Here is a 14,290-nt window from a genome sequence, read left to right on the forward strand (position 1 = left end):
AATTATTCTCTAGAAAATGAATTTGATTGAAAAAGAAGAATAGTCTCCTATAGCATTTGGTATCATGTATGGTACTGTTAAAAATGGTTCAAAAGAAAGTATGACGAAAATAATAATATATGTGTTTACAGACGCAATATAATGAAACCAGATACTTTGTATGCTAAATTTAAAATGATAAGGTAAGAACTAATAAAAAACAATATGAAGAATTTTTTTTTGGTGAGTGGCCCGGGGAGAGGAAGAATGATAGGGAGAATATTGTTGAGAAAGTTGGGAGGCTATTTTCTTTCAGTTCTGAACTATGATTTAGGTGGCTGCTTTAGAAATAGAATTCTATAGAATCGTTCACTGACTGAAGCATAAGAGAGGGCCGACTTTTTCTAGACAATCCAAACTAATAGCCAGTTTAGTATAGGCTACCATAAATGCAGAAATCAAAAACGATACAAAAAGTTTAAGGCTTCTAAATGCAAGATGATCACTAAGAAAAAGAAGAAATGTTGAGAAATAGAAAAGTGTAGTCTTGCACTGCCTATACTGCAGCTTTCTATATTTCCTAAAAAGATAGCTTTCCAAATATGTTAGAGAATAATTTAAGCCACTCAGTGCCTGCCCTTTAGTCTGAGCTCTGCCATACCTGAAAGCCAGGTGGAACAAATACTGCCAGGGATAATGACTTTTATTATTAACCAAACACATTAATAGAAATTCCTAGAAAACCCTGAGATGAAAGTGCAAATGGATAGTTATTTTCCTGTTGCTACTCCAGTATCCACAAAGACATTCCAGAGGTCATGTGGTCAGTTTTGAGAGTTGGAGTAGGAAACAAATGACATCGGCAGTTTAGGATTTATCCTGTCTAGACACAGCTATTTATTTGTAAAATTATTATTTTTGTCACACTGAGATTGTCCGCAGGCATTCAATAGAAAATATGATTTTATCAGCCTCTGTTTTATCTGTCACCTATCTTTCCATGCCTAGTGGCCATTTCACCATGATTGAGCCCCACGGATCTTATAATTTCTCAGCATGCCAAGACCTTTCACTTCCTTGAGTCTTTGGATTTATAATTGTCTCTTGGTTTCTTTTAGCTCTTTACGGCTTCTAATCTGTCTTAGTTACTTTTTTATTGTTATGACATAAAAGTCCTGACCAAGAAACCAACCCAAAATCAAAACGACAATCCTTAAGGAACAAAGCATTAGTTTCCACTTCCAGTTTCAGAGGGATAAAGTCCACCAATGTGAGAGAGACATGAAATCTAGTATAGTAGGGAAGGCATTTTGGCATGAGGAGGAGGCTTCCTGGTCACATTGAATCCATTCTCAGGAAACTGAGAGTAAAGGAACCTCAGAGTAAGCACAGAAAAAAAATTCTCAGCACAATGGTGATTTATTTACATTGGAGGGGACAAGTTGGGGACTGCTCCTGGATCAGACAGCATGTGTCCCTGCAGAAGTGGTTTATAAGGAAAAAATTGGGAATCTGTGCTAGGATAAGTTGGTCAGTCCTGATTGGACATGTTAGCAAGTGTAGCCATATAATGAATTTTGTTTGATGAACCTTGGTTATTTTGATAGTTGCACTTTGGTGATCAGCCTCAGGAATCGGTCAGGCGTAAGAAAGTGGGCGTATAAAGGAATGAATCTTAATGGCTAGCTATGGGATTATGGAAGTGCCTAAATAAGGGAATCTAATGCTTTAGCAAGGGAGAGAAAAGTGGGAAGGGAAATGCCTGCTGCCACCATGTATGCTATGCATAGGCCTTAAAAGCCCTTCAGCAAGTAACCTCTATGTGGTAACAGTACATAAATCATCAGTTATCACTCCAGTGAACCATCTACTCCAGGGAGCTGCCATCTCCTAAAGGTTCTACAACCTTCTTAGCAACAGCATTACTAGCTTGGGACCAAGTATTCAAACATTTTGAGCCTATATATGACATTTCACACTCAAACTATACCAATCCATTTGGGATCCCCATGTACTCACTGCTGTCTTTTGAAACAAAATGTGTTAAGTTTTAACTTCCAAAGTCTTCATAGTGATGGGGGATTCTCCTCTGTATTCTGTGATTATCATTGATTAATAAAGAAACTTCTTTGGACCTACAGCAGGACAGAATAGAGCTAGGTCTGGGCAGTGGGGTAGGAAGGAACTAAACTGAATGCTGGGAGAAAGAAGGCGGAGTCAGGAAAGCCAGACATCCACTGCCAGAGACAGATGTGCCAAAAGATTGCTGGTAAACCATAAGCCTTGTGGTAAAGTATAAAATAATAGAAATGGGTTAATTTAAGATATGAGCTAGCTAAAAAGACGCTTAAGCTATTGGCCAAACAGTGTTGCAAATAATATAGTTTCTTTGTGTTTATTATGGGACCAGGCAGGATGGAAACCTCCACAACATTCATAGTATTTAAATCATAGTCTTTAACAGTCCCAACACTATTCAAAATTCCAAAGTCCCTTTTGAGACACAAGGGACTCTACTAATGGTGAAGCTCTGTAAAATTGTATACAATGACATAAAGTATACTTTCTAATTCTAATGGGCGATTAGCCAGGAAAAATTCAATCAAAGCAAGACCTCATTTGGGAGTTAGCCGCCCCAGGTACACAGCTTTCCTTGTGTACAAAACCCATGATTCTATTCTCCTCAGCATCTTAGGATGTCCACTGCAACTCAAATATCACCTTCATAATTTCACACAGTGGTCTTGCCGGCACTTAGTGATCTCCTTGCAGGGATTCTTATTCTATCACATGTTACTTGGCCTTATCAATCCTCTAAAACTAAGGTACAAGATCCCATTACTTCTTCAATCTTGGGTCTTTTATTCTTGAAAAATCATTGCCATGCAGGTCGTATTGCCAAATTCTGCTGCTACCTCAGGATAGAGTCTGGTTGTCATGGACCATAGTAGCTCAGTGACAAGAGCCTTTACTCATCAAGAAATATTGCTAGTTTCCAGTTCTGATTTTTATGTGAAATACATATTTAATTTATAAGTTTCATAATAGAACAGAAAACATTAATGAAAATCTCTATGGTGTGTTTGGCCAGAACTTTCCAGGGGTTCATGTGTCTCCACATCCTCCATGTGGGATTCTACACTTATACCGCCACAGAAGATTTTTTCCCATGGCTTCTAGGCTTCCAACTCAGGTCCTCATCATCATGTCATTTTCCTAGACCCTAGAACTAAAAATTTTCCGTTGATCTGAGAATCTTCCTATATTCAGTGTTCCTGGGTGTTGGTGTATGGAGCTTGTGTTTAAGTTTTAAAAGCATTTAGATGCATAGTTCTCAAAATTCAAGGGCAATGAGACTCTTTAGAATGTAAGCTTATGGGACCACTTAACATTCAAGCCATTTTATCCTTTGAGTTTGTATCTCTGTGACACATCAGAGAAGCCTCACCTACATTACGTTATCAAATAAGTATTTTTAACCACTCATAGAGGTCCTTACTATTTCTCATGTTAATTATTTTCTTGTATCTTCATCTACCTGATTACAAAATAAAAATGTTATAAGGTCAGGGTCCCCATCTATCTTCTTAACCGTGTGCTTCCTAAAGTTCCTACAGTGTTGAATGTAAGTTGAGGATTAGCAAACTTCTTAATGGGTTTGTATTGACATAACGAAAATTTTCACCTCATTATTTGTGACAAACAGAATATATTTTCTAATAGTTCTGGAGGATCAGATGTCTACAAATCATTAGCTGGTTGAGTTTCTGGAGGGGGTTACTCTCTGCTTTGGAAACTGGCCCTTATTTCTGCATATATTGAGCAGAAGAATGCAGTCTTCACATGACAAAGATGGAAGGGCTAGAGGGCAGGATCATTGTGTCCTCACACTGCCAAAAGGAAAGGCTAGAATCTTAATACTACTTAAACCACTTCTATAATCATAAATTTCTAAAGCTTCCACCATATCATACCAACTCATTGTTAACACGAGTTTGGAGCACAGACATTCAAATGAAGGCCATAAGTAATGGCTCACTGGTAGCCTTTGGCAACAATTAACATGAGTGATGAGTTCTTGCAGTGAATATAAGAATTTTTAGGGAACTTAACAACCCAATGGAAATTTTCACTAAAATTACATTTCAGTATAAACACGCATCCATAGCAGTTAATATAATGCAGTTTATTTTAACTTATTCCATATAATTTGAACCAAAATCTTGTACATGGGTTAAGTTTTTAAGAAAATGAGTTCTAGTTTATTTTTTATCTGTTATAAATATAATAAATATCTTCCTTCAAAAGCTGTTAAAACAAGCAGCAAGAAACACGAACAATTTTATTTTTGATTTACTTCCAAATAACCCAGAAATCGCATGCTAAAAATTGGTACCCAGTAAAACATCTTTCAAATGTTTTGGTGCCCGCTAGCACATGGTGTGGTGGAGCAGAAACCATGTGTACCTGATGAAACGATCACAATAGTTATCCAATTCATTAGTGTATATAGCTTACAAATGGATATAGATCAAATGTATGTGTGTGTATGTGTATGTGTGTGTGTGACAGTTTTTCAAACTCTCAGTTCCTGTGCTGTGTTGGAGATAATTTATACTAGCTTGTTAAAGTTGACTGCTATGCCTTCTCAATATCATCCTCATTGGTATCAAGCTAGTAACTTGAAATTTGATGTGACTGGACTATAAGAATCAGTGTTGTCCAAAGTCAGAGCTTTACTGCGCCTCGTCTTCAGACTCTGAAGGAAGTTATTAAACATCTACTGTTACACTAGGCCTTGCTGTGATGGTTAATGTTCATATATATATATATATATATATATATATATATATATAGTATACAGTGTCTGCCTGCATGTGTTCCTGTACACCAGAAGAGGGCACCAGTTTTCATCAGTTTTCATTTCAGATGGTTGTGAGCCACCATTTGGTTGCTGAGAATTGAACTCAGGACTTCTGGAAGAGCAGCCCATCTCTGAGCCATCTCTCCAGCCCCAGGTTAATGTTCATCTTTAACCTGGCAAGATGTATATAGTGATGTACTTGAATATGGTTGGTACCATTCCATGAGTGGTTAAAACCTTTCCTCTGAAAGCATGAGGACCAGAGTTTGGATACTCAGAACCAATGTGAAGGATGGATGGGTCCTCAGAATGTAGAGAAAGGATCAGTGGAATAAGTTAACTAACAGACTAACTGTTAGCAAGCTCTGGGCTCAACCAAGACTCCCTGTCTCAGTATATAATGTAGAGTGATCAAAGAAGACTCTCTGCATCAACTTCATGCCTCCATATGCACATGTCCATACACAAGAACACATACCACCCACACATACGCATGGGAGAAAGAAAGAAATGGAGAAAATCAGATGAGCACTCTGCTTCTTGATACATGTAGTTATAAGCAAATTCCTGTTGCCATACACTCTCTACTACATTTGATTGTATCAGTCACACACTTTTTACCATAATCAATTGTAGAAGCCAAATTCTAAACCAAAATAAATCTTTCATCCTTAGGTTGCTGATAAAGGCAATGTAGATACATGTTATTAAATTCATGATAAAATGTATCTAATTACTGCAATGAGACAAGTAGCTGATTCAGTTTACGGCTAACATCATTCATCTGCTGAATTGATAATAAAATTGAGTAAAGAAGTTATTATTTCTGATTTTGTAAAACTCTTACATTATCATTTATTTAGGTATGTGCACGCACATGTATGAACATATACTATGTCATACAAGTGGAGGTCAGAGGGCAACTTTCAGGGATTAAGTCTTTCCCTTCTCCGTATGGGTTCCAGAAATTGAACTCAAGTTGTCAGGCTTGATGGCAAGAACATTTATTCACTAAGCAACCTCCAGAATCCCCATTTCTGATATTCCTATACAAAAAGAGTATAAGTTTAATTTCTGGGTTTTTAGTACAGAGCTAAAACTTTGGGGGAAATATTCTATGGTGTGTGTGGTCAGTAAGCTCCAGCAATTCAAGCCTTTTCATAGCCTTAGCCCTGGGCTTCTAAGCACACACTACCGTACTAGGCTTTTTACCTGACTGCTAGCATTCAGACAAGGTGTTTATGCTTGTGTGGCAAAGACTTTATCAGCCAACTCACTTTCTCAGCTCTGAGAACTGAAACTTTTTCCACTGGCCTGCATATCTTCCTGTATTCGACTCCCATGCTTGACAGATCATGGAGTCTGTGTGTTTTTAAATTTTGAAAGCACTTATATGCCAACTTCTCAGAATTCAAGGACAATGGGTCTTTACAAATAGCCTGAAAATAAATGTGCTCTTCTTGGAACACATATAATTACATTTTATAAAACCCTAAGCAAGAACATGGAAGAATAAGCAGCTCTAACTAAAAGCAAAACGTGAAATGTGAGAAATCTGGATACAGATTCAAAGGATTAGTTAACAGAGAAAGTTTCACATCACTACTAGCTTTCCGGATTATAGTGAACACTAGAGTATTGTTGACTTTTAGCTGGTAGAAATTAAAGAAATGGTATGAATTGGTTGGCAGTATACCGCAGCTGGAACCAAGTGGCTTTTCTGCTTTGTGTAGTTTCCCCTCTTTTATTTTTAACTCTTTCTCCTTACAATTAGCACGGTGTCTCTGCTATAATCTATAGCTCAGGAGTCTATACCAGGACTTAACACATTTTGTTTCAGTAAAAAGCCAGATAATAAATCTTCAGGTTCTGTGCACCATAAGATCTCTTTTATAACGACTCACGTCTGCCGTGGTAGCATGAAAGTGTCATAGATAATACAGAAATGAACATGCTGTGGCTGTGTGCCCATAAAGCTTTAGACAAACAGGCAGCCTACTAGCTTTGGCATGCAAGGGTTCTGACTTGGTGACTCCTTGTCTAGACAACAAAATGTTGTGAGAGTATTACTCTTGCTTGGAAAATGCTACTGAATGTATAAGGCAATGTTTGAGAAACTAGGGATAGGGATGGCCATTTGAATTAGAATCACCCATCAGCCACGTGTTCTTTTTGTATATTTTAGATAGAAGAGTTAGATGTTCCATGATGGGTAGGAATTTTAACATTATTATAACTACTGTACACCATTCCATTGCTTAAATATAAGAAGTTCTACTTCTCAATTTGTCTCAAATGTCTTATTGAAGCATGGTTTAAAGTCATTTATTTTGTTTTCCTTTGTTTTGCGTTTCCCTTGTTTTTGAGGTAGACTGTTGCTATGCAGCCAGATTGGTAAGAAACTTGGAGTCTTCCTGCTTTAGGCTCCAGAGTTCTAGGATTATAGGTGTGAGTTTCATGCCAACTAAATAGCATACTTAAATGAACAGAAATCCAGTCCCACAAGGTCAAAAGTATTTCTTTCTGAGTCAGTTTTTCAACTGTTAGGTTAAAAATAAGAAAAATAAACATTATCATTATTCAATATGTACGTAAGTACCTCTACTATCCCATTCGAGAGAACTGGAGGCCCAACAGAAAAAGATTAAAAAGAGGGAAGTAAAAAAGGCAGCCCTCTCTGAGTTCCAAATATTGACAATTTTCCAAGTGATGGGTGTAGTTATTAAATACAATGTAATATATGCAGAGTTCAGAGTAGAACCAATTGTTTTGCACCTGCCAAAGTTTTCAGCTTATCTTTCACAGGTTCTATACGTCTGCACATATTGAATTGTTTTAATGAAAGAAGGCATACACTCATCTCTACACCAGAGGTTCTCAACTGTGCTAATGCTCTGACCTTTTAATACAGTTCCTCATGCTGTGGTGACCTCCAACCATACAATTGTGTTGATACTTGCTAACTGTAATTTTGCTACTGTAATGAATCATTATATACATATTTGATTTGAGACCCCCGTGAAAGGGTCATTTTACCCCCAAAGGGGTCTCAACTTACAGGTTGAAAACCACTGCTCTACATGGTCCTATGTCTGAAGTAGTGACTCCTAGGCAGGTAACAACTAGGAGCTTGTTGAAAATTTCAGATGAGTTTACACTGCCAAAAGTCAGGCATTCTATGGGAAAAGTCATCTGTACCTCCCTGCAGGAAGTGCCTCAGTAAGCTCTTATTACAAATGGAAATGTGGTTTATCAGGGGGTTGGGGAAGAAAAAATATGGTTAAAAATTGCTGACAGGAAATAGCTTGATAAATGAATGTGTGCATGAATATAGATGATAAAAGACAGGGCAGGATTTATGTGTGTGTCCAAGCAGACAGTTTAGTAGGCTCATTAAATAATTATAGCACAATGAATATATCAAGCTACTAATTCATTTACCTTTGCCTTTTGTATTGTTGCTGTAAGATGCAGAAAAACAAGACTGACAGCTTTAAGAGCATCCCTTTGAAGGTAATCGAGTCATTGTAGAGGCACCTTTAGATCATTCGAGAATGCTCTGCTAAGCCTTCCTTCTTACAGCTCATTTTGAGCCAAATTCCTGTTCACAAGGCATCTAGATAGAAGGTGAAATAAGATCCATATGCACAAGTGTACAAGAGGGATGCTGACAAGTTTCCGAAAATAAATGCAGTGTGCCCGGGATGCTCAGAGATGAGAGAGACGGTATTAGACTGGAGCAGGGCTTCAGGGAAGTTAGCCATCCCCCCATCACTGGGCTCTTTTCCCAAAGAGAAAAGAGAAGTTCCTTGTGCTTTTAGATATGTTAGACACTGATGTTTGGTGCTACACTGTTTCAGAAGGTATTACAACTCTTTTAATGTATGGCTTAAGTAAGCCTTGGACTTGTGATTGCCCTGCCTCAGTCTCTGGCATACTGGGGCTACAGTTGTGTGCCGGCACATCTGGCTCTTCACGATTTCGTCTTTTGACATTTTAATTCTATGCATTGCTACTACTCTTAGTGTGGGTGTTATGGGGCTGTGAATGCATGCATATTTGTGCCACCTCATGCCTGTGGAGTTCCGAAAACAACTATCCAGAGTCTGTTCTCTCCTACAATAGGTTCTGAGGATCAAACACAGGTTTTCTAGCATGGGCAGCAAGCATTTTTACACATGAGATCATCTCTCCGGTCCTCAGTATTTTTCTTAGAGGTTAGGTTGCATCATCGCACAGTCAAAGATTTCTCTATTGGAGTATGATTTTTCCCCCAAATAATAGGCATCAGTTTAAAGGAAAAGTCTGTTTAAGGGTGAGTGTGTTCTCTCAGTTTTTATTTTTCAATTATCTAATCCCCGTGGTAGAGATTTTTTTGAGCTTTGGAGAAAAAGTTAGGGAGAACCTCAGTTCCTCACCTGGCATTCAGTAGGTGAGGAACTGAGCCATCAAAATGCAGTTTAAGAATGAGTATAGACACACACACACACACACACACACACACACACACACACACACACACACACACTCACACGATGGGGGAGAGGGGAGAGAGCGAGAGAGAGCGAGAGAGCTGACTTCAGCAGCTGGGAGGTAAGGGAGTGAGAACTGAGAGCTTAGTGCCCGCTGAGCTGGTTTCTACTTCAAGTGTCTGCATGTCAGAGGCTGAGTTTGAAGCCTCCAGCGTAGCTGGAGTTAATTCCCATTACACTGGACTCCGCCCCTCTCTCCCAAAGGTACAGCTAGGTTTTCAGGCGGCACTGCAAAGAGCAACTGGGATTCCCATCCCTGTCTGACAAGCTGTGAGGAGAAGTTTTATTTTTTTTTTTCTTCTCAAATCTGAACCAGAAGAAAGGGAACAAGTCAATCAGCCTTCATGGTTCGAAGGTAAATATGCATCTCGGCCAAATGCAACTGAAGCAGCTGGGCAAAACCCCCTGCTTTGCTCCCTTGCTCAGCTCTTCCTTGCCGCTTCCTTTCTCAGGCTTCCTGTCCTTTCATGTCAAGGCTCAGAGAAGCTGTTTTTCTTCCCAAGGGCAGCCTGGTGGAATTTTCTTTCCTCATAGTTGGTTGTTTGCACAGTCTAAGCGGGATCAGTACTGGATTCCTATTTCATATAGACAAGGTTTGAAGGCCTAAGGGTTAAGAGCTAGCTGCTTTCCCCCAAGGGAGTTGGTAACTTGAGGAGAGGAGAGGCTCTGGGAGTAGAGGGAGGGATTTTGTTCTGACTTGTCCATCCAAGTAAAAATGGATCGGATTTCCCGATGTGGTAGGGCCATGTCTTAGATTTGCCTAAATTGAAATTATGGGACTGAAACAATGATCAGGCTAAACTGAAACACAGATGTTGAGAGCAGTAGGGCTGGCGTTAAATCACGGCATTCATTCAGAAGATGTTTATGAGTTCCTACTATGTGCCAAGCAGGATGATTTACAAGAGAGCTGAAAGAAGTTAACTGCTAAGCCATGCTAACAAAGAACATTCAGCCAAGTGGTTTCGCTTTATAGTGGGAAAGGAGAAGTTAAACAGCCCGGGAACAACAACTGTTAGAGCAGTTTCAAGGAGAGAGGGTGGGGGGCAGGACAGAGGGTAGGGGGAAGGCAGAGGGCGGGAGGAGGGTAGCGTGTGAGGGGAGAATAGAAGACATTTCGTTCTTTTGAGTAATATCAAGTTATCTCTAGCATGAGAGAATGTTGTATTCTTTGGCAGCACAAAGGATGACTGACAGCTACTCTGGTGTCAGGTAAACCGTGCTTCACTTGAACTTTGGGCATTATTTCCAGAATAGATGAAACAGAAACCCAGAAGTTTGAAGTGATTTCTCCCATAGTCATGTCACCTTTAAGGGGAAAACCTCAAGTGTCTGCATCAAATTTGATTCCCAAATCTCACTCGTTTCCACTAAAAGAGTATTTCTCAGTCCCGAGTTTCCATCAGAATGGCAGAATGGACTGAGGTTTTAAAAAATTGCAAGTTACAGATTCTCATTAAATAGAATTCAGTGGCTCTTGGAGACACACACACACACACACACTCACTCACACACACACACACACACACACACACACACACACAGAGAGAGAGAGAGAGAGAGAGAGAGAGAAGAGAGAGAGATTTACAATTTCTTCTTTGAAAGAGCTTCCTGATGCAGGGGAGGTAGAGCTCCCTAATATCAGAGACTTTTCAGCATCCCAACTATTCTGAACTGAAGGCAAAACCATTTAGTCTGCCTTCTGTTCAGATGTGGTGGCATTTTGTTCTGTCTGAGGACATGTAAAAGAAGGTTTATTGTACAACAATAGAAGGCTGTCATTATGAATCTAAAGGTGGAGGAAAATGTGTGCATAGGGTTTATCCTTATTTTGAAAGGGCAACTGAGGGGCAGTTTTGAATGAGCCGATAGTGTGGGGAAGATTCTCTATGCGACCACTTGATCATTGAAGATGGGGTACTGGCCTTCTGCCTAGCTATCGTCCTTGCTGGTTGATAAAGCATTAGACAGATGGGTGTTCAGAAGTAGACTTCAGAGTCAGGAGATGCACATATGAAATTTGGAAAAATCATTCTAGTACCCACATTTTCAACCCCAAACTCTTGAGAAGGAGAATGACTTACTATATGTGGCACTTTTCTGTTTTTTTTTTTTTCCTAACAGTGTATGGTTAGCACTTTTATTTAGAGGTGACCTTCTAGGTTTTTTATTAAGTTGAATGAGTGTATTGCAAAGGTTCAGAGAGCGTGACTGTATCAGAACAACGACCTCAATTTTCTAGATATTTGATTGCTCAGGTGGTTCTCTGTATCCACTTACTGTCTTGCTTCCTGGATATATTCTCAAGTTTTAGTCTCGGAGAGCTGTACTTAAGGATGGTGATGTACAGGCAAATAAGCAAACTAACCCAACACAGCTGCTTTTGCAACGCTTTCCAGGCCACACAAAAGAGAGGCATGGCTGGGGAAGGAAACCTAGAAGAAGTTCCAGCAATCTTGAAAACTGAAGTCAAAAAATAGTGAGTTGTTCTTAGAGTCACAAAGGTACCAGGAGAAAATAAAACCTATTTAGTGACATTTTCTTGAGAGGGAGTCAAGCACAGAAGACTTTGGAGCACTTGTTATTGTGGAGGAGAAGCTTCTGAGAGTGTAGGTGGCAGAAAAGGTAGTCAGGAAATGATTGAGACATGGTAGACTTTTTTGAGGTATTGTTTAAATGAGAAAGGTCTATAATGGGTAGACTGACTATATAGTCAGCCTGATACAAGAGAACTCCACCTATTAGACATACATGTCTGCACGTCTTGCTCATTTCCCGGTAATGTGTCAACACTGAAGAAGATATACATGTAACAGAATTGGCAGGTAGCCAGTACACGCTACCCGGGAGCTGAGGAGAAAGATTTGTCTGTATCTTTTACTCACACTAATGCCAATAAACCAACTTGTCGTTCAAGCATGCTTGCAGTCATTTTTGCTCAGCACCTGCAGCTCAGTCTCTTTTGTGTGAATCCTGTTGCCCTTGGGAACTGTTTTATTTATTTTTAACTCAGAATTTATACAATGTACTCCAGTGGGAATGAAAACATTTGTGAGCTTTTCTACCAGGACTGGGGAAGAGGTGAGATAGGTGAAGATGTCCCCTCACCTTTTCCATTATGCAAAACATAAATATAAAATGTCTCTAATTTAATTGATATTAAGTGATCACATCAGAGTAGATAAATGTGATAGCAAAACCTAAGAAAAATCTATGATAATGGTTGCTATAGAGAGAAGGAGAGTATTCATTTTGAGGGATGGAAAATATATTAATAAAAGAACACATCAAACCAAAGTGAAATCTCTACCTACCAATGCTTGGCTAATGGAAGTACGGTGGTGATGTCTGGATTCCGAAAATGCAGGGTGTCTGTATAGCTAGACCTTTCAGGACAGGGAAACAGAGGTAGCACACATACGAAATGTTTGGGTCATTAGGATACAACGAAGGACAGCATTGTTTGTGATATTTATTGAGGTGAGAATAAAATGACTGAACCAGTTTCTGGGAATGAACTCGGATTGCTTTAGAAGGCTGCCATCAAGGGGATTACTCCGTTCCAGGTGATGTAACTAAAAGCAGTTGCTAAACTGTGCTTCACTGCCCAACAACTGGGAACATGCAGGAATGTGGGTGCACAGACTCCACACATACTTCTGGTTCTCTGCCCAGCTAGGGAAAGGTAGGCTCACTCTCATTATGTGCTCCAGGAATAATAAGCCACCAAAACCCCACAACCTAAGCATTAATCTGATAAGGTCAAGAGTCCATGATTGAGAGAGGCATGAGGCAAAATGTATACATTTCATCTTTCCAATGCTGGCTTTCTTGGTCAGTTTTAACTTCATATCTTTTGAGTCATGAAGAGAGCCCGTTAGAGAGTTATCGATGGCAGTGATTCTCAACCTGCTGCCCACTAATGATGCTGACTAACCACATCTGCAATTCTAAATCATCTCACTGCAGGTAGCTTTGGACTTTTCTGAATTTGTCACAGACAAGCCCACATTACTTACAGAAAATCCTTCAGTTCCAGGCAGCTTTTGTTGTTTACTCAAGTCTTAATAAAATAAGGGAATTCGTTTTTCTCAAAGTTTAAAGTATTTAAGTTCTAAAAGACATTGAGTTTTCTTTAGCTAAATATATTCATACTAAAATTTAAGAATGCCAGGCTGTGTAGCCCAGAATGAACTTAAGCTTTCAATCCCCCTGCCTTTTCCTCTCCAGCACTTGTGGGTTTAGGTGTGGACTCTACAAAGCTGGGTTTCTTTTCTACCACAGTGTATTACTCACTGATGCCACTGTCTTCTTCTGCCTTATATTTTCTGCCATTCTTCCTAGTCATCATGCTGGATGAGCTCAAAGTGATGACGTCAGGCTACAAGTGCTGGGCTTGAAGCAGTCGACACTCTTGTTATATGTTATGTCTTGAGAAATGAACATTCCTCTGAACTTCTCTGTCTTGGCTTGTAATTTTTGCCCCATTCTGAAGTACTTTTGTGGATATGACATTACGAAGATTTTTAAGTGTAATAATGCAGGATGATGCTATAATTCTATTGGGGTAACACTGTGCAAGAAGAGAAGGTTGTGTGTAGGTAGGAGACTGAGAAATGATAACTCTATTATTGAGTCATCGTGTATCCTTGTGAAAATCACTTGACTTTCAGACCCTCAGTTTGCTTATATGGAATTGGAGAGCTAATTGTAATACTTACAAACCCGAGAAGATTTCTGAGCACAGGACGTGCAATGATAGGTTGAGAAAGGGCATTGATGATGATGCCAGTAGCTGTTCACTAGCTTTCTCTTTCTCCCCATCTGGTCTCAGCAAGAAGTCCATGATGGAGCACTGATGGTGCTTTTCATATTCTTACAAATGCCAGCATAACACGCAGAAGCATTACCTCAT

At 39.4% G+C, this 14,290-nt stretch overlaps 1 protein-coding gene across 1 annotated transcript in view; it reads left to right on the forward strand.

Moving 5' to 3' along the window:
- The first annotated feature begins 9,468 nt into the window (after positions 1–9,468).
- Lhfpl1 (LHFPL tetraspan subfamily member 1) overlaps positions 9,469–14,290 on the forward strand; it is a 49,395-nt gene continuing 44,573 nt past the window's right edge. The window contains exon 1 of the mRNA XM_048442090.3: positions 9,469–9,730. The gene's annotated coding sequence lies outside the window, so the exon portion shown is untranslated. The remainder of the gene's footprint in view (positions 9,731–14,290) is intronic.

This window comes from Myodes glareolus, chromosome X, assembly GCF_982192425.1.
Source record: "Myodes glareolus chromosome X, mMyoGla1.1, whole genome shotgun sequence".
In the NCBI taxonomy this organism is placed as follows: domain Eukaryota; kingdom Metazoa; phylum Chordata; class Mammalia; order Rodentia; family Cricetidae; genus Myodes; species Myodes glareolus.